This window comes from Giraffa tippelskirchi, chromosome 2 (assembly GCF_054371585.1).
Source record: "Giraffa tippelskirchi isolate mGirTip1 chromosome 2, T2T-mGirTip1v1.2.pri, whole genome shotgun sequence".
In the NCBI taxonomy this organism is placed as follows: Eukaryota; Metazoa; Chordata; class Mammalia; order Artiodactyla; family Giraffidae; genus Giraffa; species Giraffa tippelskirchi.
The window spans coordinates 136761426-136785412 of record NC_137276.1 but is presented as its reverse complement, the minus strand read 5'-3'; the positions used below and the strand labels follow the sequence as shown (position 1 = coordinate 136785412).

General features: G+C 37.9%; 2 protein-coding genes across 8 annotated transcripts in view; one reads left to right on the top strand and one right to left on the bottom strand.

The window, feature by feature from the left end:
* SERPINI1 (serpin family I member 1) overlaps positions 1-10093 on the bottom strand; it is an 80232-nt gene extending 70139 nt beyond the window's left edge. For 2 of the 3 annotated variants that reach the window (XM_081532784.1, XM_081532805.1), the window contains exon 1: positions 9999-10093. The gene's annotated coding sequence lies outside the window, so the exon portion shown is untranslated. The remainder of the gene's footprint in view (positions 1-9998) is intronic. The other variant, XM_081532795.1, reaches the window with a different exon arrangement.
* An 824-nt stretch (positions 10094-10917) lies between these two features.
* Positions 10918-23987, top strand: part of PDCD10 (programmed cell death 10) — a 46808-nt gene continuing 33738 nt past the window's right edge. The window contains exons 1-2 of one of the 5 annotated variants that reach the window (XM_081532857.1): positions 10918-11005; positions 11468-11549. The gene's annotated coding sequence lies outside the window, so the exon portion shown is untranslated. Of the gene's footprint in view, positions 11006-11462; positions 11550-23987 lie in introns of all 5 variants that reach the window. The other 4 variants (XM_081532837.1, XM_081532864.1, XM_081532827.1 and 1 more) reach the window with 4 other exon arrangements.

Sequence of the window (23987 nt, the reverse complement as noted above, 5' to 3'; positions counted from 1 at the left end):
TGGCTCAGACGGTAAAGAATTCGCCTGCAGTGCTGGAGACCTGGGTTTGATCCTGGAGGAGGGCAGGGCAACCCACTCCAGTATTCTTGCCTGGAGAATCCCCATGCACAGAGGAGCCTGGAGCTTGGTGGGCTACAGTCCATGGGGTCAGAAAGAGTCGGACACAACTGAGCGACTAAGCACAACACATCATTGTCTTAGTATTGTTTGTTGAGGACTATCTGTTCTCTTGTTGCAAATCAACTGACCATAAATTTAAGGGTTTGTTTCTTAACTTTCAATTCTATTCCACTGGGTCCTTTGCATTTTTAGATGTGTTAAGATCAGCTTATGAATTTTTGCAAAAAAAGGCAGCTGATATTTTGATGCATTAAATCTGTAGATTAAACTTGGGGAACACTGCCATCTTAACAATATTAAGTCTTATAACTCATGAACTCAAATTATCTTCCAGTTTATGTTTCCTTTATTAAATGTATTCCTAAGTATTTAATTCTTTTAGATGCTATTGTAAATGGATTGCTTTTGTTTTTGAATGTTCGGTTCAGTTCAGTCGCTCAGTCGTGTCCGACTCTTTGCAACCCCATGAATTGCAGCACGCCAGGCCTCTCTGTCCATCACCAACTCCCGGAGTCTACCCAAACCCATGTCCACCGAGTTGGTGATGCCATCCAACCATCTCATCCTCTGTCATCCCCTTCTCCTCCTGCCCCCAATCCTACCCAGCATTAGGGTCTTTTCCAATGAGTCAACTCTTCGCATGAGGTGGCCAAAGTATTGGAGCTTCAGCTTCAACATCAGTCCTTCCAATGAACACCCAGGACTGATCTCTTTTAGGATGGATTGATTGGATCTCCTTGCAGTCCAAGGGACTCTCAAGAGTCTTCTCCAACACCACAATTCAAAAGCATCAATTCTGCGGCGCTCAGCTTTCTTCACTGTCCAACTCTCACATCCATACATAACCACTGGAAAAACCATAGCCTTGACTAGACGGACTTTTGTTGGCAAAGTAATGTCTCTGCTTTTAAATATGCTATCTAGGTTGGCCATAACCTTCCTTCCAAGGAGTAAGCGTCTTTTAATTTCATGGCTGCAATCACCAGCAGCAGTGATTTTGGAGCCCCCCAAAATAAAGTCTGACACTGTTTCCACTGTTTCCCCATCTATTTCCCATGAAGTGATGGGACCAGAAGCCATGATCTTAAGTTTTCTGAATGTTGAGCTTTAAGTCAACTTAAATGTTTGAATGTTCACTAGTGTATAAAAAAATAACAACTGAAATCTTTATTATGCTCTTATGGCTTATAACCTTCCTGAACTTTAACAGTTTGTGTATGTGTGTGTATTTCTTAGAATTTTCTATATAAAAGAAAAGTTAATCTATAAATAGAGATAGATTTCCTTCTTCCTTTCCAATCTGGATGCTTTTAATTACTTTTTCTTGACAACTGCCCTGGCTAGAACCCCTACCACAGTGCTGAATAGAAGATGAGAGGAGACATCTCTTCAGATATCCCTCCTGATCTTAAGGAGAAATATTCAGTCTTTCACTATTAAGAAAGATTTTACCTATGGGTTTTTTGCAAATGTCCTTTATAAGTTGAGAAGGTTCCCTTCTATTCCTAGTTTGTTGAGTGTTTTCACCAAGAAAATGTATTGGATTTTGTCAGATGATTTTCTGTATCTATTGAGATGATCATGTGACTTTTGTTCTACTGATATGGTACATTACACTACTGATTTTCATGTTTAGTCAATGCATTCCTGGAATAGATCCCACTTGATAACGGTATATAATTTTTATTTGTTGTCAGATTTGACATAAGGACTTTTGAGTTTACATTCAGAGCTCCTATTTCTTCTCATTTTGGTAGTTTGTGTTTTTGTACTTATTTGTCTATTTCATCTAGGTTATCTAATTTGTTATCATGTTATTGTTCACAGTATTCCCTACTACTATCTTCTATTTTTGCAAGGCTAGTAGTAATGTCTCTTCTTTATTAAATTCACTTAAAAATTTCATTGTCCTCTAAGTTTTAATAAAGTATCTTGATTTCTTTTTAATTGACTCTCATAGCTTCCTTCAATACTCAATATGCTAGTCAGTCTTTATTAATTGTATTTTAAAGTCTTGGCTTTACTATTCTGTACATTTGTTTGTCTCTTACATCAAGATCCCTGTCTCTATATAATATTTTGTGCAACTCCTGAAAATTTCTTAAGATTAGATGATTCGCTTCCCAGGTTCCTGAACTTTTATTTTAGGGGTAGGGAATACTTAACTTTAGAGATTCTAATCCCTACTTGAATTAAAAGTTATAATTCACTTAAAATAATGTCATAATAAAATAAAATCTAACATTTAATAAAATATTTAATAAGTATGTAACACAATCCAAGTATTATACAATGTACTTTATGTGAAATCTCTATCAATATAAACATCCTTTAAGCTACAGAGTACAGAACCAAATTTTAACCCAGTTTTGTATGACGACAGAACCCACATTCTTAACCAGTGTTTGACAAACTTTAAAAAAGACCAGATAGGAAATATTTTAAGTTTGTGGGCCATATGGTCTTTGCCACAATGGCTCAACTCTTCTGTTGTAGCAAGAAAGCAGTCTTAGCAATACGTAAATGAATGCCCATAGCTGTTTCAATAAATTTGACTTACAAAAAAAGACAGCATGCCACAGGCCATAGGTTGTGGTCCCCTGCTCTTCACCAGCACACCACATTGGCCTACTTCTTCTTCAAAGCCTTCCCTGATTACCACATAGATCAATTTCTTCTGCTTCTGGACATGCGTCACAGCAACTGTTGTAATGCCATCATCCAAAATCACATATCCTTGTTTATACAAATATGTCTTACAATGTCATCTTTTGTTAACCATATTGACAAAAGATTATGCCAAGGAGTAATGATTTTATGTATTTTGTTGTATTTTTGTATAACAGCCAACTCCATGCTTCAGATTATAGTAGTTTAGAAATTTACATGACTATATCTAGAGTTTTGCCTCAATAAAACGACTGATATAAGTTCACATAAAAGAAATATTAAGAACTGGACAATAAAGATGTTGATATGGAAATGCAGACAACTGCAATATAGCCAAGGTTCTATGGTCAACATCTTTGACTATGAGCTCTTTCAGTGTAGAAGAAATACTTGTTTCCATTGTCTCAGTTTCAACTTTTTTCACACTTTCTTATCCGGAATCATAATTTATCAAAACTCTAATAAGTCCTATGATGTATTTTTATAAGAATGAGTAATACTTTTAAGTAATAATCAGTGTATAGATGTTGGTAATATTTTTTACATTTTAAAAATGGTAACAACACCATTTTCCAGGATTAAATTTTTTGAGAGTGAGTTCCTGCCCATGAAGCAATGGCTTTTTTTTTTTTTCTGACAGATAGCATTTGTTTTTAAGCTTTGTTTACTATTCAATTGTTCTTTGATTTACACTACACCTATATTTTTCAATTTGACCTATATGAAGATTCTTTGATACTTTGAGGCTTAAAGTAGATTTAAAAATAGAATCATCCTTTCAATGTTACAGAAAATATCTGTAATGAACAGAACAGGACAAGTATTATATGTGATTTGGTTAGATGGTCTTTTAACTAGAGATACCATCAGTCTTTGGGAAATCCCTTTGCCCAGAGACTTCAACTCTGGTAGTCATAGAAATGAAAATCTGGTGTAAGAAGATTAGAGTTTTCTAACCTGGGGAGAAAAACAAACAAAACCCCAAATGAACAAACAGGAAACAATGAGTCAGTTAGAAGGAGACGGAATACAATTTAAAGTTAGTAAAGTTACTATGATTTTAATTATCAGACTATGGCTAACACTATTGATTGGTTACCCCAAATTACATTCGAACCCTGCTTCATCCACTGCAAAGGCCCAAAGTCCTTGATATCTCAACATCTCTTAATGCTAGGGGTAGCTACATGCCATGGGCCACTAACTCCACAGAGGACATTTGGTAGAGGTCATTGGGAAAGCTTTTATTTCCTTATTAAAAGAGAAAAACTCAATAGGTACAAGCTGTTCCTCAGTCTTCCTGCCCTAAACTAGAATATGATGTCTTGATCTGTAGAAGCATCCATCTTGTATCAGGCACAAGAGAAAGCATGAAGACAAAATCCTGACTACATTCAGCTAGCCTCTAAACAAAAGGACACAACCACTTTCTTCCAGACTTTTTGTCCTGGAAAAAAAATAAATCCCTATTATTTTATGTTACTGTGTATGAAACTTGCAGGTGAAAGCATTTCTAATTAATACATATTTGCAAACTACTTTTTAAATTGTCAATTAATTTTGACCACATAATGTAAGTGAAATTTGGTTTTTAAGATAACCCTGGACAATAAGACTTCTTTCTCCTTCAAAATGTTTAATTATATATTAATAATTATTAACTAAATCTGCTATTATACTAAAAAATGAATAGCTGTTATTAGGTCTTTATAATTTTGTTACTTACATTTTATTTTTAAAAGAGATTTAGGATAGTTAGTAGAGGTTACTTAACTGGGAGGCTGGATGTATCTAAAAAGCATTAATTGCTTCAGTGATTTTAAATTGCTTTGTGAAGTACACAACAATTAAATGCTCCAATAACTGATTTAATTCAAGTGAATGGCAAAAATTATACATCATAATACAGTATCTATAGCATATTACTAAAAGGTGAAGAAAACAATAAAATTAACTCTTTAAGTGACATAGGATTAAAAGACCTCAAATAAAACTTAGGTTTCAGAACAAAATTTAGGTTATCAAGAAAAAGACAGAAGCAGTCCAATGGGGGCAAAATATCAGAAGTATCCCAGTGAGCTCTTGGAGGTTCGTTAAAAAATGCTAAGACACTAATGGAAAAATGAACTATGGGTTGATAGGTACTCACTGAATTGCTAGATTGTGCTACAGAAATACTTTCTGACACTTGACTTACTGTTACTGGGAACTTTGGTATATCTGGGAAAAACAATACACTTAGGAAAATGAAGTTATTAAATCAAAGTAAATTCCATCTGCCTTCCTTCCTATACTAAATTATGAGCTGTGGGTTCAGAAGGCTTTCCTTTCTTAGACTGAACCAGAAGAGGGCCTTGAAGCGGTGGCTTGAGCTTGAGGTACCACGCGCACTTGAGCAGCCGTGCTGTATGGAAAGCCAGGACTGAGCTCTGTCAATGTCTCAGAACTCATCCTCTGCCCACGCTGGCTCAAAGATGACAAATACTTGTATAATTTAAATTTAATAAGTTTGAGTATGGTCTCCCATTGTAACCATTTCACTGAAAATAGAATATTCAAGAGCAGTTAAGTTTTAGTTAAGAGAAAGCCTCATGTTACATTCACATACTTTAAGTCTATTTCCAGGTGTTGAGGAAAAAAAAGTCCTAAATGTGTGTATATATGTGTAGTGGGGAATGTTACTTAAAAGTACACCTTTAAGTCAGCACAGTTCTAGAGACAATGAGAGACCACACAAAGTCCAAACTGCTTCGAATTAATACATTTATATTTAAAGTATACACACATGCAAAGTTGCCACTAACAGCAATGTTTATTCATTCAGAAATCCAAGAAAAGGCAGTGATATTTATATTTAGCTAGATATAAGCAACTGTTGTGGGCAGTGGGTTGAATTTAGTGTAAAAAGAGATCTCTAAAAAAAATTCATTTTTCTAGTTGTCCTTGTTTATGAAAAACGGAAAATGCTCCATTATAAGTTGTCAAAATATAAAGACTATTACTGTTAAACTATGTAGAAGGCTCTCAAAGTAAATACCAAGGGAAATGAAACTCAGTCTTAATTCTGAAGAATTACGCATCTGGTGAGGAAAACAGGAACTCAGCTAACTCTATACAAGACACTGTGCTGAGCTAAAGAGTAATGCCATGAAGATTAATCAATCATCAATTCGAAGCCAAACTCTATCTATCAGTATGCTAATAAAGGCATATTAAAAAGTAAACAAAAGACAAGTTAAATATCTGCTATTATTAAATTCACTGCTAAAGAACTATTTACAATTAAATTCTCCAGGTCTTATAATAATAAAAGGAAAATCACATTTGAATTCTTAATTCTAACACTAATCAGATTGTTTCTGGAAGGTCAAGTACAAAAACAATCAATGCCCAATTCCACATGTGCTTAAACACAATCAATCTGGTTTTTTTCCTAAATGAATGATTAAAAAAATGGAAGAGTAAATTGAATTTTTATAGGATGAAATATGATTTTAATAGATAAGCTTCAACAAAGGTATCTTATTGAGGTGTGTGGTGGTGAGCCACAGGCTCCTCTGGTTGTAGAAGGCAGATCTTAAGTGCCACTAGCAGGAGAACCCTTTTCCTTACCTATAATTCCTTGTTTCTGGGATGAAGTTAGAAACGGGGGCACACAAAGTTGTAGGTAAATTTTTGCAGCCCAAACAGTCGGAATCAAATCGGGCTCAAGTAACACTTTTGGTAAAGGCTAAACAGCACAAAGGCATTCTCAGAAGGCCTAATGTAGAGTAATTATTCTGTGACTTCTTTATCAAAGTTCAAGATGTCTCAACACATACATTAAAGAAGTATTGGTCCCCAGTTCTTGAAATAGTAAGTGGTTATAGTGCAACTTCTTTCTGCTGGGCATGATGTTGGTGCTAAGAGCAAAAGACAGGAAAGGAGCATAGAGTTTCCAGGAGCTAATAATTGTTACTTAAAACACAGTTAACCAAACTTTAAGGACTCAATGCTGACATTAAACATAAGACTGAAAATAAAACAGAAACAAATCTTTACCTCTGTATGACAATTAATCTTGATTCTCAAAGCAGTGTTTGACTTTAGAAGATGGCTTTTAAAAGTGGCAGGGGCAAGGAGCAAGGGGTATCTTGCTTTAGTGTCTAGTTCAAGTACTTCTGTTATTAAGGGGGAAAACATCAGTTTTTATTTTTTAATATTATATCCAAATAATACTAAGTTTCACGTATAAGTATATACCTTCAGCAGTCTTTCCACTTTGCTTCAATAACCCATGATTATTCAAAATGTAATGAATTAATGTCTATCTGGCTTCAGTTAAAATGATAATGTAGGAAAGTACTGTCTCCCACAATGGGTATAGGCCTCTAGAAATTAATAACTGGGGGAAAAAAAAGGGTCATGAAATCACTTATAGGCAGTCAACCAAAAAAAAGGGATCAAATCTCTTTTTTCTCTTGCTAAGGGTATGTGTCTCATACAGTTTTCCTCATATCTATCCCCGTTGTCCTCTATACCACGTATCCCTGTCCCACATCAAAACCATTTGATCTTGAACCTTTAAATCTTATTCTTTTGTGCTGCATGCAACAGTGAATCCTCCTGTTAGGGAGAAATTCATGCTACTCAATTATTTTTACTCAATAGGCTTAGAGTTAGAATGTTACATAAAAAAAAAAAGTCCAATATATATTGTAATTTGAAATTAACCAAGTCTTTCAGCTAAAGGACACTAATCCCATGAGCATCTTCCACTTGAGAGACATTCTGCATTCTGCTGATTTTTCTCCTTTCTCATCCTAGACATACTCTGATAGCCATATGCAAATAGTAAAAATAAAGAGCAGAATAATGTGCTTTTAATCCAAGTAATGCTTCACAGAAAACTATAAACTGTCATAAGAGGAACTTCTCACCAGTAACATTTAAGAATTCTGAGATTTAACGTGAACACTAATTTAAAATGTGTCAAGAGTTCAAGGTAACAAATACTCAAGTGCCACATACTGCCAATGATTTTCTTCCTTATAAAAACATGGTTTTCTTATTCTCAAATGATACAGAAACCCAATCTCTTGCATTGACACAATAAAAAAGATCCATATCTTGGAAAAAGGTGAAAAATTCTGTTCTTTAATACCAGAGACTCCTTCATTCATAATGAGAATTCCTTTTTGATGCTTCAAAGCATCAAGACCTATAAATAGCTGGGATTCAAAGTACATCTGAATTTCGACTGTTTTGGTATCTTATTTTCTATCTTATTTACTTGATTACTAACTGACTCCCAACCAAACCCTGTCAAAATGATCTTTTGATAAAGACCCTGAAAGAACTTCAGTGTCAGTATTATTCTTAATTATTATTATTACATGGTAGAAACAACCCATTGACAGCAAGTACCCAGTTTCACAAAATGAATCAGTAGCAGAGCCTGAGACAGAAACCGAGACTCTGATTCAGGATGATCTACTTAATCAGAAATAACAAGGGCAAACACAATCTTTTCCAAGCCTAACTACACGCTAGTACCCATTTCTCCACCTAAAATCATTTTTACAGGTCATATCAGCTATATGTAGATTCACAGACTCTCTGGTGATGTAGCAAAGATAAAATCCTTTCTTTAACCATGGTTGAGAAGTTTAGTGGCTACTGTTGCTTTTTCTTCCTTCTAAGCTCTTTGTTGCTTCTAATACTTACTTGATCTACTTGAGTACAATCTAAAAAGACACTTTTTCTAAGATGTGTCCCCTATATATTTCTCTAATGTGTGAGAGTATGGGAGGGGCTTTTGGCTTTTTATACATTGATAAGTCACTTAGGCTTATCCGTGGTAGCGCTCAGTAGGATTGAACTTTAAGCTATGAATTCTTTCCAGCCATTTCTTTTCAGAAAAGAATTGTGTGTGTTACAGAAATAAAATCCAAAAATCATGAGTGAATCAGCAAACCATGGAAACAAAAAAATAGAAGGCAATTATTCCATTTTACTGACCCTAGTTAAAAAAAAAAAAAAAATCCCAAATTAAAGTATTCAGGCAGACTCTGAAATATACAACTGTCACAAAGAAAGCATTTCAGGGCAAAATGTGCTGCAATATGCTACTATGATTAAAAGCTATGTAATCTGGGGGAACCTCTGTAACAAAAAGAAAAAGAAAATGAACTGGGCAAATAGCTTTTTACAACCTTTCTTTTTAAAAAAGGCTGTAATTCTGTCATAGTTACACAAAGGTAGATGCGACTTTCATCTTTATATAGAATTAAAAACATATTTCCATCTACAGGTATTTAATTATAGTCAAAGAAGCCACACATGGTTTAGTACTGAGAATAAACTATTATTTTATGATACCATTACATGTGTTAAGTCTGAACCTATCATAATGCATACTAAGGGAAATCACTTAGCACATGATCTCTAAACAGAAAAGATCCTTGCACAGCTCTTCTGGTACTTTTGTTTTTTAAAATGTACAAATATTACTAGACACAAATGAGAGAATAAGGGGCAGCAGTGAAGTACAACATACGTTCCCACTGTAGGCTGAGTCCTGGTCTTTGTTCCGATATTCTAGAGCCACTGGCAGGGAAAGCTAAGTATCACTCTATTAAAAAAAGCATTTTTACATGATTGCTGGCAAAAGTTATACTTCTGATAGGTTCAGTCATCTTGATTATTCCTGACTGCATTTGCTTATTTAACAGAGATCTCGCAATTCTAGAAACCTGCAGCATAACCACCGTAGGAAAACAGGTCCGTAGCAGGACAATCCGATACAACAACATAAAGGGTACACAGTGAGGAAGACTGCAAAGTTATTTGACTAGCGAAACAGTTCTGAAGTAGTTCTCTATCAATGACAAAATTTTCTGTATTTTACCAGCTACGCACCTACCCACATATCATCCACCTTGTCCTCAATTAGCAGGGTTTCACCAATATTAAAATCTCCCAGAACAATTTAATGGTACAACTCAAATCAAAAACACTAACCACGCCCTTAATGCCCGAGTCAAGCCACCTTTTGCTGCCGTATCCCCCCTTAAACTCCAAAAACGTACATCTTTCACCTAAAAGGGTTTGCACCAGTTCGCTAACCTTAGTCAGAGACTCTCTTTAGCTGTGTCTTGATAAAATTCCTATTGGAAGACGCTTTCTCCCGGGCAGAGCAGATGCCCAGGAGAGGCACCCACGCTTACCTCCCACACACCTGCAACCCCTGACGGGATGCTGGACCTGAGGCTTCGAGGACTGCGCTCCGCTCCTGGTCCTGCTCTCTCTCCTGGGAAACTACAGTCCAGGCTGCGCCTTCGGCTGCTACAGGGACCCAAGCTCCGCCTCCTCCTCCTCTAGTTGGCGAATTCAGCAGCTGTTGCTCCTCCCCCTGCTGTTCCGGCTGCTGTCCTGGCTAGAGGCAGCGGGAAGCTGCTACCCTGGTACCTACGCGTTCCCTCGCACTCCTGCAGCTTCTCTACCGCTTCCCTTCCCTGGTGACCCCTCTCCCCTCACGCAGTAGCCTGACACCTGGAGCAGCTCCCCGCCCCGTTAGGGCACATCCGCGAGTAACCTAGGCTCAACCTATCCCTCCCCGACCCGCAGGTCTGAACGCTCGGTGTGCCTGGTGCTTGGACGCTTTCGGGGAAACTGATCCTTCGGCCAGAGCGCATCCCCACATCTCGCTCTCCCTCCACCCTGGCGATTCCCCAGCGACTTCCTCGCCGCCCGCAAGGCTCAGCCGCCCCACGTTAGCCACTTGAAGCTCTTCCCCGCCCCCGTTCCCTCCTCGGCTCCGCTAGCCCGCCCCCACAATGGGTGAGCCGCCTGCCGGGCCGACCCTGCATCCTGATTGGCGGAGGTGAAAGCTGACCCCTCCCTTCCTCTTCTTTCCGAGCACTCTCTCTCTTCTTCTCACCTCCTCCCGCAAAGGCAGGGACTCTCCCCCTATTGGCTAAGAGTGTCCCCACCCATCGTCTTCGGTTGCACCGCATAGCCTGACGGGAATTGTAGTCCTGGATATGCAGGAATTGTCGACGATGCCGGCGAGCGGGACTACGAATCCCCATAGGCCCCTGCGCGACTCCGGCTGGGCAGGATTCCGGACAACGCCTGGTTCCTCTCGGGTCCTTCCGGCGTCGCCGGAGTGAATTGATCCGGGAGTTGAGGAGGGCTTCAAAGGTGGGAAGTGAAGTCAGTATCTTAGTAACCGGTAAGGTGTGGCTGTTATGTCCCAATCCCCGTGGTCCTGCGTGGAGCAGAAGAGGTCTGGGGTCACATGGGGGCCGTGGCTAAGGCACTAGGGCTTGGTTCTGGCAGGCAGAGCGGACGGGGCTGGGAACGGGGCCCTATGGGCGTAAGCGAGGTTACCCTACGCGAGTGGCGTAAAGCGGGTTTGTAAATGCCGCCTGCCCTGCTCGGGCCTGAACGCCTCCAGGAAGTCTCCTGTAGGTGGGGGCGGGAGGGGAAGGGCGAGGTTGGCCTCTGCTGCCCCAGGAGTAGGGAGAGGGCGGATGTGCCTGGGGTGGGGTCCTCTGAAGGTGTGGTTTGGGGCGGGGAGATGAGACTGCTGTTTCCCCCCAGCTTTAGAAGTAGGATTGGGAAGGAGTGGAGGGAGGAAGGGGCACTTGGAGTCGACTCTTGAGGTGACTCGGGTTATGCCCTTTGAGAGAAGAGAACTGTAGAAGGAAGAGTCAAAATGTTGACAGAGATCTACGGATTCAGTTCCAGTTTCATGATGTGGTCCCTCTAAGGAGGTAATTTTGCCCTGAATAGGCAAGTTTAACTTTATAAAGATGTAGTTCCTAGTATGTATTTACACCTTTGCTGTTTCAAGGAGTATTCATAGTGGGATGCTAATGAGGAAACTGAGGGGGTAAATGATGTGCACAAGGTCACACACGTAGGGACAGATCTTCTGACTCTAATCCATTTGTAATCCGCCTTCTAAATCTGAGCTCCCGCACCAGAAAGAAAGAGTGGGGAGGTTGTTTGTGTTTTCTGAAGAGGAAGTTGCAAAGTAATGCATTTTAGGTAATTCTAAGAAGCCATCAGTGAATTCCTCAATAAAAGAAGCACTCACTCTAATCTGTTGTTGGAAAAATAAGAAGCAATTTCAACTTAGCTAGTTTTTCCTTATATTAGAGGTATATTAAGTGATGAGTGGCGCTGCTGTTTTAAAGGGTAGTTAATGCGACAGGAGAAAGGTAACAATATGGCTCATCTTTACTCGTGAAAGATGCTCCTTTCCCTTTCTACTTTAGGACTGTATTATTACTGTTATTATTCGCAACTGAGAACAATGGAATTGGGATTCTTCCACGAAACTTATTTTACACTTTTTCAAATAATACAGCAGCAAGAGACAGTTTAGTGTGCTCATTACTAGAAAAGAAGATAGGCTGCATTTCTTGGAGGTAACATGACATTTTTTGTTGATTTTTTATTTTTTTTTTTTACTTCCCCTCATTTTCTTTTCTTTGTGTGTGTGTGTGTAAATAATAACATCAGGCTTTTGTACATTTTATCTTTCTTACCATCTATGACTTAACTCATCTTTGTTTTATGTTAAAGAATGGAAAAATAGTACATTTATGTTTTGTATTGAGCAGAAAGCAGTGTGCTTGTTCCAGTCGTATCCATTGTTGTGACCAAATATATTTACAGTGCATAAATATTAGACAGTTCTTTAATAGAGTTTTAGTAGTACATTCATTGACATTTGTTGCTGATAAGTTTATATATAAGAATCACATATCTGCTGATCTCAGGTAATCTGTCATTACTGTTATATGCCTTGACCATTGAAATATGGCACGTTTGAATGTATCTGCAGTTATTAAAAGTACCCTCAATATGTCTAACTTTTGAATGCAAAAACACTTTCTAGGATCAGGAGTACTATTACATTCCTTTTAAAATAAAAATGACTTTTAAAATAAGAGAGAGGTGTAATACTATAGAATGAAGCAAAATCAAGATTAGTTAGCACCATGAGTAAGAAATGCAGTACACAAGGAAGGAAGACCTAACTAAGCAAGAGGAAAATTACCTGGAGATAACTGACTCAGTGCTGTGTTAGACGGGTGCGGTAGTTTAAACCATAAACTGATCATGAGTCAGTGATAGTAAAGAAAGAATGTTAATGTATTTTCTATATGGCCACATATAGGCATTTGGTTTGTTGGAGGAAGTGAGAAATGAGTTCTAATTTTTGGCATGCATTTGGGAGGTTGTGGAATGAACTTTTGAACCAAAAGTTGGCAAAATTTGGGAATTAGTAAAATTAATATAACTCGCTTGTCTAGTGCATGCTCATTTTTGCCCGTGGTTAGATTCTACCATTAACTTTTCTTCATCTCTGAGCATCATGGTAGGGTTTGGTATTTTGTCTAGTCAGTAATAGAACGGTAGGATAATGTTTTTATCATATTTATCAACTTGCATTCACATGCTGGAGTACTGCGGTGGTATAACTGAGTACCTGTTTACAAAGAGAATAAAGAAAGAAGTTCAGATTGGTTTTAAGTGCAAGATTCTGTAACTAGTAACTGGTGGGACCAAGGCATAATCCAGGTCTTTTAACTATAGATCTTTTAATACTGTGAGATAAAGACTCAGTTTCCTTATTTATTTTTACAGGAGAAAAAGACTTAAAATGACTTAAATATTCAGGTACTATTACCCTGTTACTCTATTCAGTGCTAACAGTTTCTCTTTTGTTTCCTGTGGAGCTTTCCATCCTTATCCCCAGCCTTTCTTGTTTACTGTGCCTTTCAGTTACTACCTGCATAAGCTTTTTCCTGACTTGGGGGCCTTTATACCTGTTTCATCCTCCTGGCCGGACTGCTTTCCCTCCCCTCCCCAAGTCTGGCTCTTTTCGACCCCATGGACTGTAGCCCACCAGGCTCCTCTATCCATGGAGTTCTCTGGGCAAGAATACTGGAGTGAGTAGCCATTCCCTTCTCCAGGGTATCTTCCCGTCTTATGGATTGAACCAGGTCTCCTGCTTGCCTTGCAGGCAGACTCTACTGTCTGAGCTACCAGGGAGGCTCCAAGTCTGGCCAACTCCTAGTTAATTTTCAAGTCTCAGTTTAGATGTCATTTCTCAGGGGAATGTTCCCTGACCTTTGACTCCTCCTTTCCCAAACTAAGTTCCTACTATATATTCACCATACTTTGTACTTTTTTGTAGCATCATCACAATAGGAACTTAGTTATTTCTGTGTTTATTTGATAAGTGTCTGTCTCTGTCACTAGACAGTAAGCTTCCTGAGCAGGGCCCTTATTTGTCATGTGCCTTACCTCATTACTTATACAGTGCCTGGCACAAAGTTAAGTAGTCAGTAATTATTTGCTGAATGTATGAATAAATGTAAGTGCTTTCATGCACAGTGCGTCCAGCACTCTGCACGGGGCAGAAATACAAAAATGAATAAAAGATATTTGTTTCCTACCTTTGGATGAAAAGAGGTTATTGACAGAAGTTGGATACAAATTGTAGAAAGATGTTTGTTCTTTCTTGGAGGTCTGTAAAATCAGGGCAGTTTTCTGTGTGGAAATGGCAAAGGAATCATTTTCTATTACAGCAAAATTTCTGTATAACAGTGTTTTGGAGACCTTATCACTATCCTGCTCTTGCAAGCAACATTCATTATAATAAAATACAGATATGCAAGAAACTAACTTTCTGTGAATTCTATTCTTCCCTGTTACCTCATCTGTCCTCAACAAAATTCATGATTTTCCCTCTTCTTTGTTGTTTTGTTTTTTAACCACAGTAATCTTCCTTTGAATTTTACCTTTAATATAATTTGCCTTAGACAGGGTGACTGTAAAACTGAGTGGTGTTTATTTCAAGGAGCTTATAGTTTGAGCTTCATGAAAATTGGCATATTTCAGTGGGTCTTAAGGTAATATCTTATTTGCTTTAAACCTCAATACTTCCAAGAGTAAAAATATTACTTTCAAAACATGAAGACTAAATTCAGAAATAAATTGTGTTAGGTTTTGGTTCTGAAAACAAATTCTCTGATCCTTCAGAGTACTATAATAATGGCATAGAATAAATTCAGCAGCTCAGAGTTGCTGTAGCCTTGCATGCCTTCATGAATTTACCAATTTACTCTCCCACAAAATATTGTCAAAAAGCACTTGCTCATATTTGGCCCAGTTTTTATTGTTAATACAAGTCTTTGATAAATCCTAAACTTATATTTTTAAGTAAGTCCCTATGTTACTTGAATCAGGGATAATAAAATTCGTATTGACTTAGCATACCAGTATGTGAAGGATAAAACTGAAGTACTGCTTCTTATATCTTGTTGGATTATTAAGGTTGTTATGATTGGTAACGTGTGCCAAGAATTTTAAGCTAATTCCATGATAAACAATTTTTTCTGCACAATATAAACTGCAGAAGTGATTTAGAAGTTAAATAGTGTGATTGATGGTGTATGTTATTGCATTTGAAATGTTATAGAAAGTTGCAGTCTTATTAGAGATTTATATTTTAGCAGTACAAGCACATGCCCACACACGATGTAAAAAGTGAAAGCACCTTTATTGTAGCAGTTAGAAATAATTTATTTGCAGAAAAGGAAACTGTGTAGGTTTGGTGGTCCAGTTTTGTTTGTATGTAGAATTTAGTTTTCGCATTTTAGCTACACAATTAATTGCATCTTGGATACAATGTAATGTTGCAATCATATTTTTCAAGGTCACTCTTACGTTTTTTGGTGTGCATAATCTTTTTTTTTTACCACTCAAAAAGTGAAATGAGTCTTCAATCTCAGTGTCACTCTACAGTTCTCTAGAATCAGGTGTTGCTATTAAAAAAAAAAAAAGATTTTTCTTTTTCATCAGCTGGCTTGTGAATTATTGGGTAACAGCAGTGGAACATATTAAGTAGTAGTCATTACAGTTTACTCAGGCCAGTCCTTTGGAAATAAGTTTGCCAGAAAAAGATAGATTGTATAATAATGATACTTTGATTTATTCGTTTATCATATATTTGTTAAATATATATTATGTGTAAAATTGCCTTAAATCTTTGTAACAACCCTGTGATGTAGAGGCACTATTATCCCCAGTTTAAGAAAACTAAAGTATAGGGAGGTTAAGTAACTCTCGCAAGGTCGCACAACCACTTATTGCTTGGAATTAGGATTTAAATCCATGCTGGTCAAGTTAAGACACTATATTTTTAATCATGGCAGTAAAAATGATGTTAGTTTTTGAGCACCAATGGAGGGCTCAACTTAGATTAGAGTTCCAGTTACGAAAAGTTGTGTCTTCAATACTAAAGTCAAGGTGGCAGGCAAAGATTACTTATCTTAAAATTTACTCTAAAAGAAACACTTTGAAAGTTACCACATTGGAAACTGACATAGCATTAGCAAACATCATTTTTCCTCTAGCATTGGAATAGAATTACTTTTCCTTTGAGTGCTAGGTCAAGTATTTAACTTGCTATTCAGAGATCTTTCTGGAAAGGAAATATGTACATTATACTACGAGAATCACAGTATGGTGAGCCTCTCATTTGGAGGACAGCTGTGGCTCTCAGTCCAGTGGTGGGTAGCAGATCCATGTCTTGATCGCTTTCGTTCAGGGGCGTATATTTGAGGAATGGAATTACAATCACCTAGTATTTCAGTAGTTATTTTTCTTTCTGTTTTCTTCAAAAGTGAAAAATGTTAAACGTGCCTGTTCAATTTGCAGAGGGCAAGTATATGTATAGTGTGACACAGGTATGCTCCCTGGAGTTATGTGAAGTGGCAGCTTGACATGTATTTGTTTATTGTCTCTCTTCCCTACAAGACTGCACACCCTCAAGGGCATGGACTATATCTAGCTTTTCATCATCGCATCTCCAACACTGCTGCTGATTTAGACTGACCATGCAGAGTACCGAGCTAGGTACTAGGAAATAGAGAAAAGAGTAAAACTTCTCTACAGTGTTTATAATTTAGGGGATAGTAGCAGAGTGGAAAGACCATTATATGGACATTTGGTCTTTCTGATATATTAAGTACTTGCACATGCATCAATTCATTTGATAATTTTGCATTAGAGCCAATAGGAAGGGGGAAAAAATGATAGTTTCTCTGAGTTACCTTCTGGTCCCTGGCACTGAAATATGCCTTCCTGCCTTATTCAGCCATCCTGTCTTCAGGATGAACTGGAAATCTAATGGAGTTTGGAGTTCAGGAAGGACAAACCCCTCCGGTGTTAAACCCTTGCTGCCTTCTTAGACTTCATTATATTGCTGGAACCAAAGGCATTTGGGAATGGTAAATGAGTCATACCTAGCCTACAGAGTGCAACTGCTCCCCATACCAGCTCACATTGTTACAAGGCTGTCTCGTTTAATTCCTAAGAATTTCGAATAATGCTGTGGTCTTTTATTCAGGAGTAGACACTTGCAGATGCCTTTATCGGTGATAAAATTGGCATTTTGACAGTATTGTCAAAACTTGAGAGGTTTCTGAGGTTCTCCCTTAATTTTGGTGTCCTTCCTTGAAAAATGAATTACAGTTTTATTAAGTGAAGGTCATGGGAGGAATTGTATATACAATACAAACAGATACCATTCTGTCTCCTTCATTTTTTCTTGTGACTAATAGCATTTTTATTTGAGATCACTTGGAGCTAAAGGTGAAGTTAAATGTCATTATCATGATAGAATCTTGTCCTTATTCTCACTTACTGTTAAACAGATGAGCCAGAGTCCATTTATTAGGTTGGTGCAAAAGTAATTGCAGTTTCAGTCCGTGAATTTTAAATCATTATAACTCGGCCCAAATACATCTTTATTAATCAAAATAGGAACCGTCACAATTAACACATTTTTGCCAATGAGAAATAAGTTTGTTTATTCTTGTAGTGTAGAAATCCATGCTTTGGGATTCAACAAACTCTTGGAAAGCATTTTCTGCATCCTGTTGGTTATAGAAGCATTTTCGCTGCAAACGTTGTTGAGATGCTTGAAGAAGTGGTAGTCGGTTGATGAGAGGTCAGGTGAACCTGGAGAATGAGATAAGGCCCAATTCATTCAACTTTTGAAGTGTTAGTTGTGTGACGTGTGGTCAGACGTTGTCCTGAATAAGAATTAGGTCCTGTAGACCAGTGCTGACTGCAGGCATTGCAGTTTCAGTGCATCTCATCAATTTGCTGAGCATACTTACCAGATGTTTCACTGGGATTCAGAACATTGTAGTGGATCAGACACTACCAAACAGTAACCATGACTTTGGTGCAAGTTTGGCTTTGGGTGTGTTTTGGAGCTTCTTCTCAGTCCAGCACTGAACTTGTCATCACTGGTTGTCATATAAAATCCACTCTTCGTCTCATGTAACAATCCAATCGAGAAATAGTTTGTTGTTGTTGCGTAGAATAAGAGAAGAATATACTTCAAAGCAGTGATTTTTTTTTTTGGTTTGCAGTAAGCTCACGAGGCACCCACTTAACTAGCTTTTTCACCTTCCAGTTTGCTTCAAATACCAAACGACTGTAGAATGGTTGAGATGTTGAGTTCTTCAGGAACTTCTCCTGTAGTTGTAAGAGGATCAGCTTCAGTGATTGCTCTCAGTTGGTTGTTGTCAACTTCCGATGGCTGGCCACTGTGCTCCTCAACTTCAAGGCTCTTACCTCCTTTGCAAAACTTCTTGAACCATCACTGCACTGTGTGTGTGTTAGCAGTTCCTGGGCCAAATGCATTGTTGATGTTGTGGGTTGTCAGTGCTGCCTTATGACCCATTTTGAACTCAGATAAGAAAATTGCTCGAATTTGCATTTTGTCTAACATCATTTCCATAGTCCAAAATAAATATAAAATAAACAGCAAGTAATAAATCATTAGCAAAAAAACATAAAGTGGGAAATGCACATTAAAATGATGTATAGCCTAACCACATTTATTAAGACTATATCCCAATATCAAACAGCAAATTTCAACAGTGCAAAACTGTAGTTTCATTTGTACCAACCTAATATCTGGGGCTAATAATTTTATCAACATTTAAGCGCCTTGGGGCAGTGTTGTGGTGCAAAGAAATTTGATAAAGAAAATACACATTGCATACTGTAGCGAACCTTAGGCAATAAGGAGTTATTAAGGAAAATGTAAGACTATAAGTGATACAGAGCAGGTAAGCCTGACCCATATGATGTGCGTGTGTGTCTGTGTATTTGTGTGTGTTAGTTGCTCAGTTGTGTGTGATTCTTGCGACTTAGCCCTCCAGGCTCCTCTGTCCATGGAATTCTCCAGGCAAGAATACTGGAGTGGGTAGCCCTTCCCTTCTCCAGGGTATCTTCCCGCCCCAGGGACAGAACCCAGGACTACCGCATTGCAGGAAAAGACTTTACCAGCTGAGCCACCAGGGAGCCCATGAGAGCTTAAGTTGAATTTCTAAGGCATTTTAAAGGAAGGCTTTAGAGTTGTATTAGAGAAATTAAAACTCACAAATACTAATGCAAAATAGAATACAGAGATGTACCTCAAACACTAAATTAGGCAATTAGGCATTATTTAATTCATGAACCACTAGATTAAGAACTTCATGGGCAAAAGATGAACACATTCAAGGGAACAAATTTGTTTCCTGCCTTCCAACAAATGTTTTCATTTAAATTTTGTTCAGACCAGAATTGAACAAACTTAGGCATTTGAATGGGGGAAAAATAGAGTATTGTCACTGCCAAGAGGTGTGTCTTTTCCCCTGAACTTGTGCATCTTAGAAGCTCAAATAACAGTTGTTGCTATTTTTGTTGTTTCCCTTTCCCATCAGAGGTAGCAAGCCTTTTGATTCTATTCTCTTTTGGTTTTCCTGTATAGGTTATCCCCTGTTACGGATTTTTTGGGAAGTTCTTTGACCACGTCTTGATTCACTCTTCTCCCAAGCCTGCTTCTGGGCCACAGCTTTCTTTATTAAATTGATCTACGTACCTTAAGAGAATAAAAATTTTAACACAGACTTAGCAAATAATTTTAAAATGCATTTGATGATCACATTTTTTAAGAATTCCTAAACTGTGTAATTTGCTTTGGATGACACCTGTAACTTTTTTTGGGTGACCCAGGTAATTTATATATGCCTTCATTTTGGCAAGTGGGGAAGAAAAGGTTTTAAAAGGCTATGTAAGTGTCCTTTTTGACATGGTGATAATCAGTATTAGCCCATCCTTGTGCGTACTGTGCAGGGGCAGGACTAGGGTGAGGCAAGCAAAGGGTTTAGTGTACAGAATTTCAGGAGGCACTCACTGTCTGTCCTACAATGAAGAGCTTAATTTTGTGCTCTAGCCGTCTGGTTTGCCTCACACTCCTTCCGGTCCTGATGCTGTGTCAGATTCATAGAATCTTGGATGAAATATCAGTAACTAATAATATGAATTGAATGTTTATTGTATGTCAGATACTGCAGTAAGTACATGCCTTTTGTACTCCTAATAACGCTGTGATGTGAGTACCTCAGTCAGTATTGCCAGTAATTTCTCATTGAGTTTAAAAAGAGATTAAGTGATATCACCCATTCAGACTTAAACCTGTTTCAAATCTGAGCACTTACCTACGACTCTATGCTATCCATCCATATGTAGAAAAAGTAAGTTACTAGTCCGTTTATGATTTCTGTATTTAGAAACTACTCTCCCCAAATATTCTTACACTGACATGATGCAGTTAACTTTTAAAGTACCTGAGTCAGAGGTCTTGGTAGCAAAAAATGGAAGATCCACAGACTTGTGCTGCTATATACCCTAGGGCAACCTTGAATCAGAACCACGTTCCCATTGGCTTTAGTCTCTGTAAACATTCTGCGTGGAGTCTGAGGGGGTCTTGGCTCTCAGCCGAGTGACCCGTGGAGGACACAGAGAGCAGGGCAGGTGAGCCTAGAAGTAGATCACTTTGGCAGACAGAAGACATAGCAGGCAGTTTGGACCTGGCACACGTGTCCCATACAATAGGTTATAGTAGCTCTATAGAGTATATACTTAAAATATGTCACTGTTTAGTTTCTTAATGTGAATTTCTGGGGACTTTTATTTCTAAATTGTGAGATTTGGAGATTGGACTTGATAGTATAGAGGAATATGTGCTAATGGCTGTTTTCGCTTTAAAATTTTATAGTCTTAATGTTTAGGTTTCTTAAATGCATGAGTATGTGACAACAGTACAGATAAATTTACTGGTGAGAGATTGAGATCTGAAACTATCTGAATTATGGGAAAAAATCGGGGTCTGGATAATTTTTGCCAGCCCCCTTACCTTTACTATTTGGACCACTTACCTTTGTTCATAATGCTTGTGTAGTGATTGTGCCTAGAGCAGTTCTCAAATTATGGCGAGAGAGGGCTCCTGTGAGAGAAAGGGCTGGTAAACTGTAGTTATTACCCAATACATTTATTGGATGAAGGAACAGTTTATTGAATCCAAGCAAGTCTGGTTCTAGAATCACTGTGCTTTTACTCACCACTCTAATGACGGTGCTAACAATGTTAATTAAGTACAGTAGCCCCCTCACACCTTCCCCCCGTGCTGTGTCTATAGGTTCCAAGACTCCTAGTGGATGCTGGAAACCTCAGATAGTACCAAGCTCTCTATATACTATTATTTTTTTCCTATACATCCATATCTATGATAGTTTAATTATAAATAGCAAGAGATTGGCAGCCATAATAAAATAGAGCAATTATAATAATTCAGTGTAATAAAGTTATGCAAATGTGGTTCTCAAAATATCTTAGTTTACTGTACTTCCTTCCTGTGATGATACTAGGTGATAAAATGTCTGAGTGATAAGACTAATGGAGGTGAATGACATAGGCATTGTGATATAGTGTTAGGGTACTATTGACCTTCTTTTGTTTTTTTACTATTGACCTGGTGATAACATCTGAAGGAGGATCATCAAGCCATGATGATGTGAATAGTGGCCTGTTAGGAGCGAATGATATCTATGATTGTGGGTCTCACACTGAAGGTCGTGAGATTACATTATGTTGCTCAAAATGGCAAACAGTTAAAAATTTATGAATTGTTTATTTCTGAAATGTTCCATTTAATATTTTGGACCTTGGTCGACCTTAGGTCAGTGAAACTGGTTAAAGTAAGGGGTAAACCACTGTGTAATTCAAACAGCCCTATTCCTATTCACCTTTAGGTGAAGTGTTAAGCCTTTCTTAAACCTTGCAAAGTCGCCTCAATCGTGTCTGACTCTTTGCAACCCCATGGACTGTAGCCTGCCAGGCTCCTCTGTCATGGGACTCTCCAAGCAAGAATACTTGGATATAGGTTGCCATTTCCTCCTCTAGAGAATATTCCTGACCCAGGGATCGAACCCACATCTCCTGTGTAGCAGGTGGATTCTTTACCAAATTCCTTTTGGTCTAAGTAGAATCTCTTGCTTACCCTCGTCCTCTGCCTGCCTTTTTCCTAGCTTCCTCTTCTAAACCTCTGTCTCTTGTTTGGAAGTGGCTACAACATTTTGACCTGAGAAGGCCCTGAAATGTAGGTTGTGATATCAAATGCTCACCTTTCCAACTATGTGACTTGGCCAGACTGATCTATTCCTACCTTGAAATAAACTCAGTTTCTGAGTATGATTTGTGATGCTGGGTGCTTGAGAGAAAGCAAAGTGGTGTTAGTTATTTGAAACCCTAAGTCAATCATTCAAGATCTCCTTTATCAGAATTTCTAAATATTTTCTATGATCTTGTGAGTTTTTTTAAAAATTTCCCATGAGATTCCTTTGGAACTGTTAGTAGATACCAAGAATAAAGTTTTACTGTCCTTGAGTTTTAGAGTTCCACGGCCTTTAAGATGATACAGTTTTTACCTCCTTTATACTTTCTGATGAGGAAACAAGGCCAGTGATTAAGTGAAACGTCTGTCGAGTCAGGAGGACCAAAAACCCTTGTCTCAGGTGCTGAGTCAAACTTAATTTTACCTGTGTCTTGGAGACTGTCCTTAGCAGTTTTGTTTTTTTTTTCTTTCCTTCTTCTGACTCTAGCCACTGTTCTTTCCATACCAGTGATATCCAACCTGTCCTGTTCACAAGAATCATCTGGGCTGGCTGCTGAGAATACAGCTTCCTTAACCCTTTCTTGGAGATTATGAGTAATCTTGAGAACTTGTGTTTTTAATAAGCCCTGAAGTGATTGTGATGGCTTAGGTTGTCCAGCATTTGGAAACTGCAGCACTCTTCCACTCTTTCTCATAAAGTTTTGCTTTCTGCTGAAAGTTGCGTAACTTTTTGGATCTTGGCTTATGTGTAAAGCAAGGTTAACCAGTGTTGGAATGCTTCTACTTTGAGAATTTTGTGAACTATTAAATTGTACGTCAGTTGTATCCTTAATAAAATGAAGACATTAGAATTAATAATCTCTGTTTTAGTTTCCTTTGGCTTTCATGTAAGTTTCTTTTGGAATTCTGATTTTATTTGCAGTGATCTGATGCTTATATTCTCTCAGCTTACTACAGTAGGAAGAGCTTGGGATAGCCAAAAGAAATTAAAAACTGGTAAATGTAACTGGGTCCAGGCTTCGTTAATAGAATTATTTAGATTTCTGTGTTTGTTTTTGTTTTGCTAGGCTTAGTATTTGAAAAGTGTTAGCAAGACTGATTCAACTTATAAATTGCCCATCTCTGTCTCATTAATTTATGCATTCAGCAAACGTTTATTAATTTAGGTCTACTGTGTACCTGCTAATGCTGACTTGTAATGTCACTATTGGGAAAAAGAAATACACTTACAAATTATAACATGAACTCATGGATTCTATTTACTGCTGAAATTAATAAACTTCTTTTAGCTAAATATTATGGACAGTTTGGAGAGCCAATGAAAATAAATAAAACTTTCCTCCTTTAGGGAGGGAAGTGAAAGGAATTATAAGAATTTGGGATCATGTAAGGGGGCTAGTATTAGATTTGACTATAGAGAAAAACAAGACAACCTGCCTACAAATATTTTTCAAGTCTAGAATTTCCTTTGCTTAGGAAGCTTCTATTTTCCCCAAGAACTGTATGCATCAATTCCAGGAACTTCCATTTGTTCACACATTTTATTTGAGAGTAAATAGCCTTGGCCCTGTTGTGCCCCAGAGGGAGAAAGTGAGGCTGTTTCAGGAAATGCCGATTCTGAGCCTTGAGATATACCCAAGTGTGGTTCTTTAAATGAACAGACTCTTTTGGT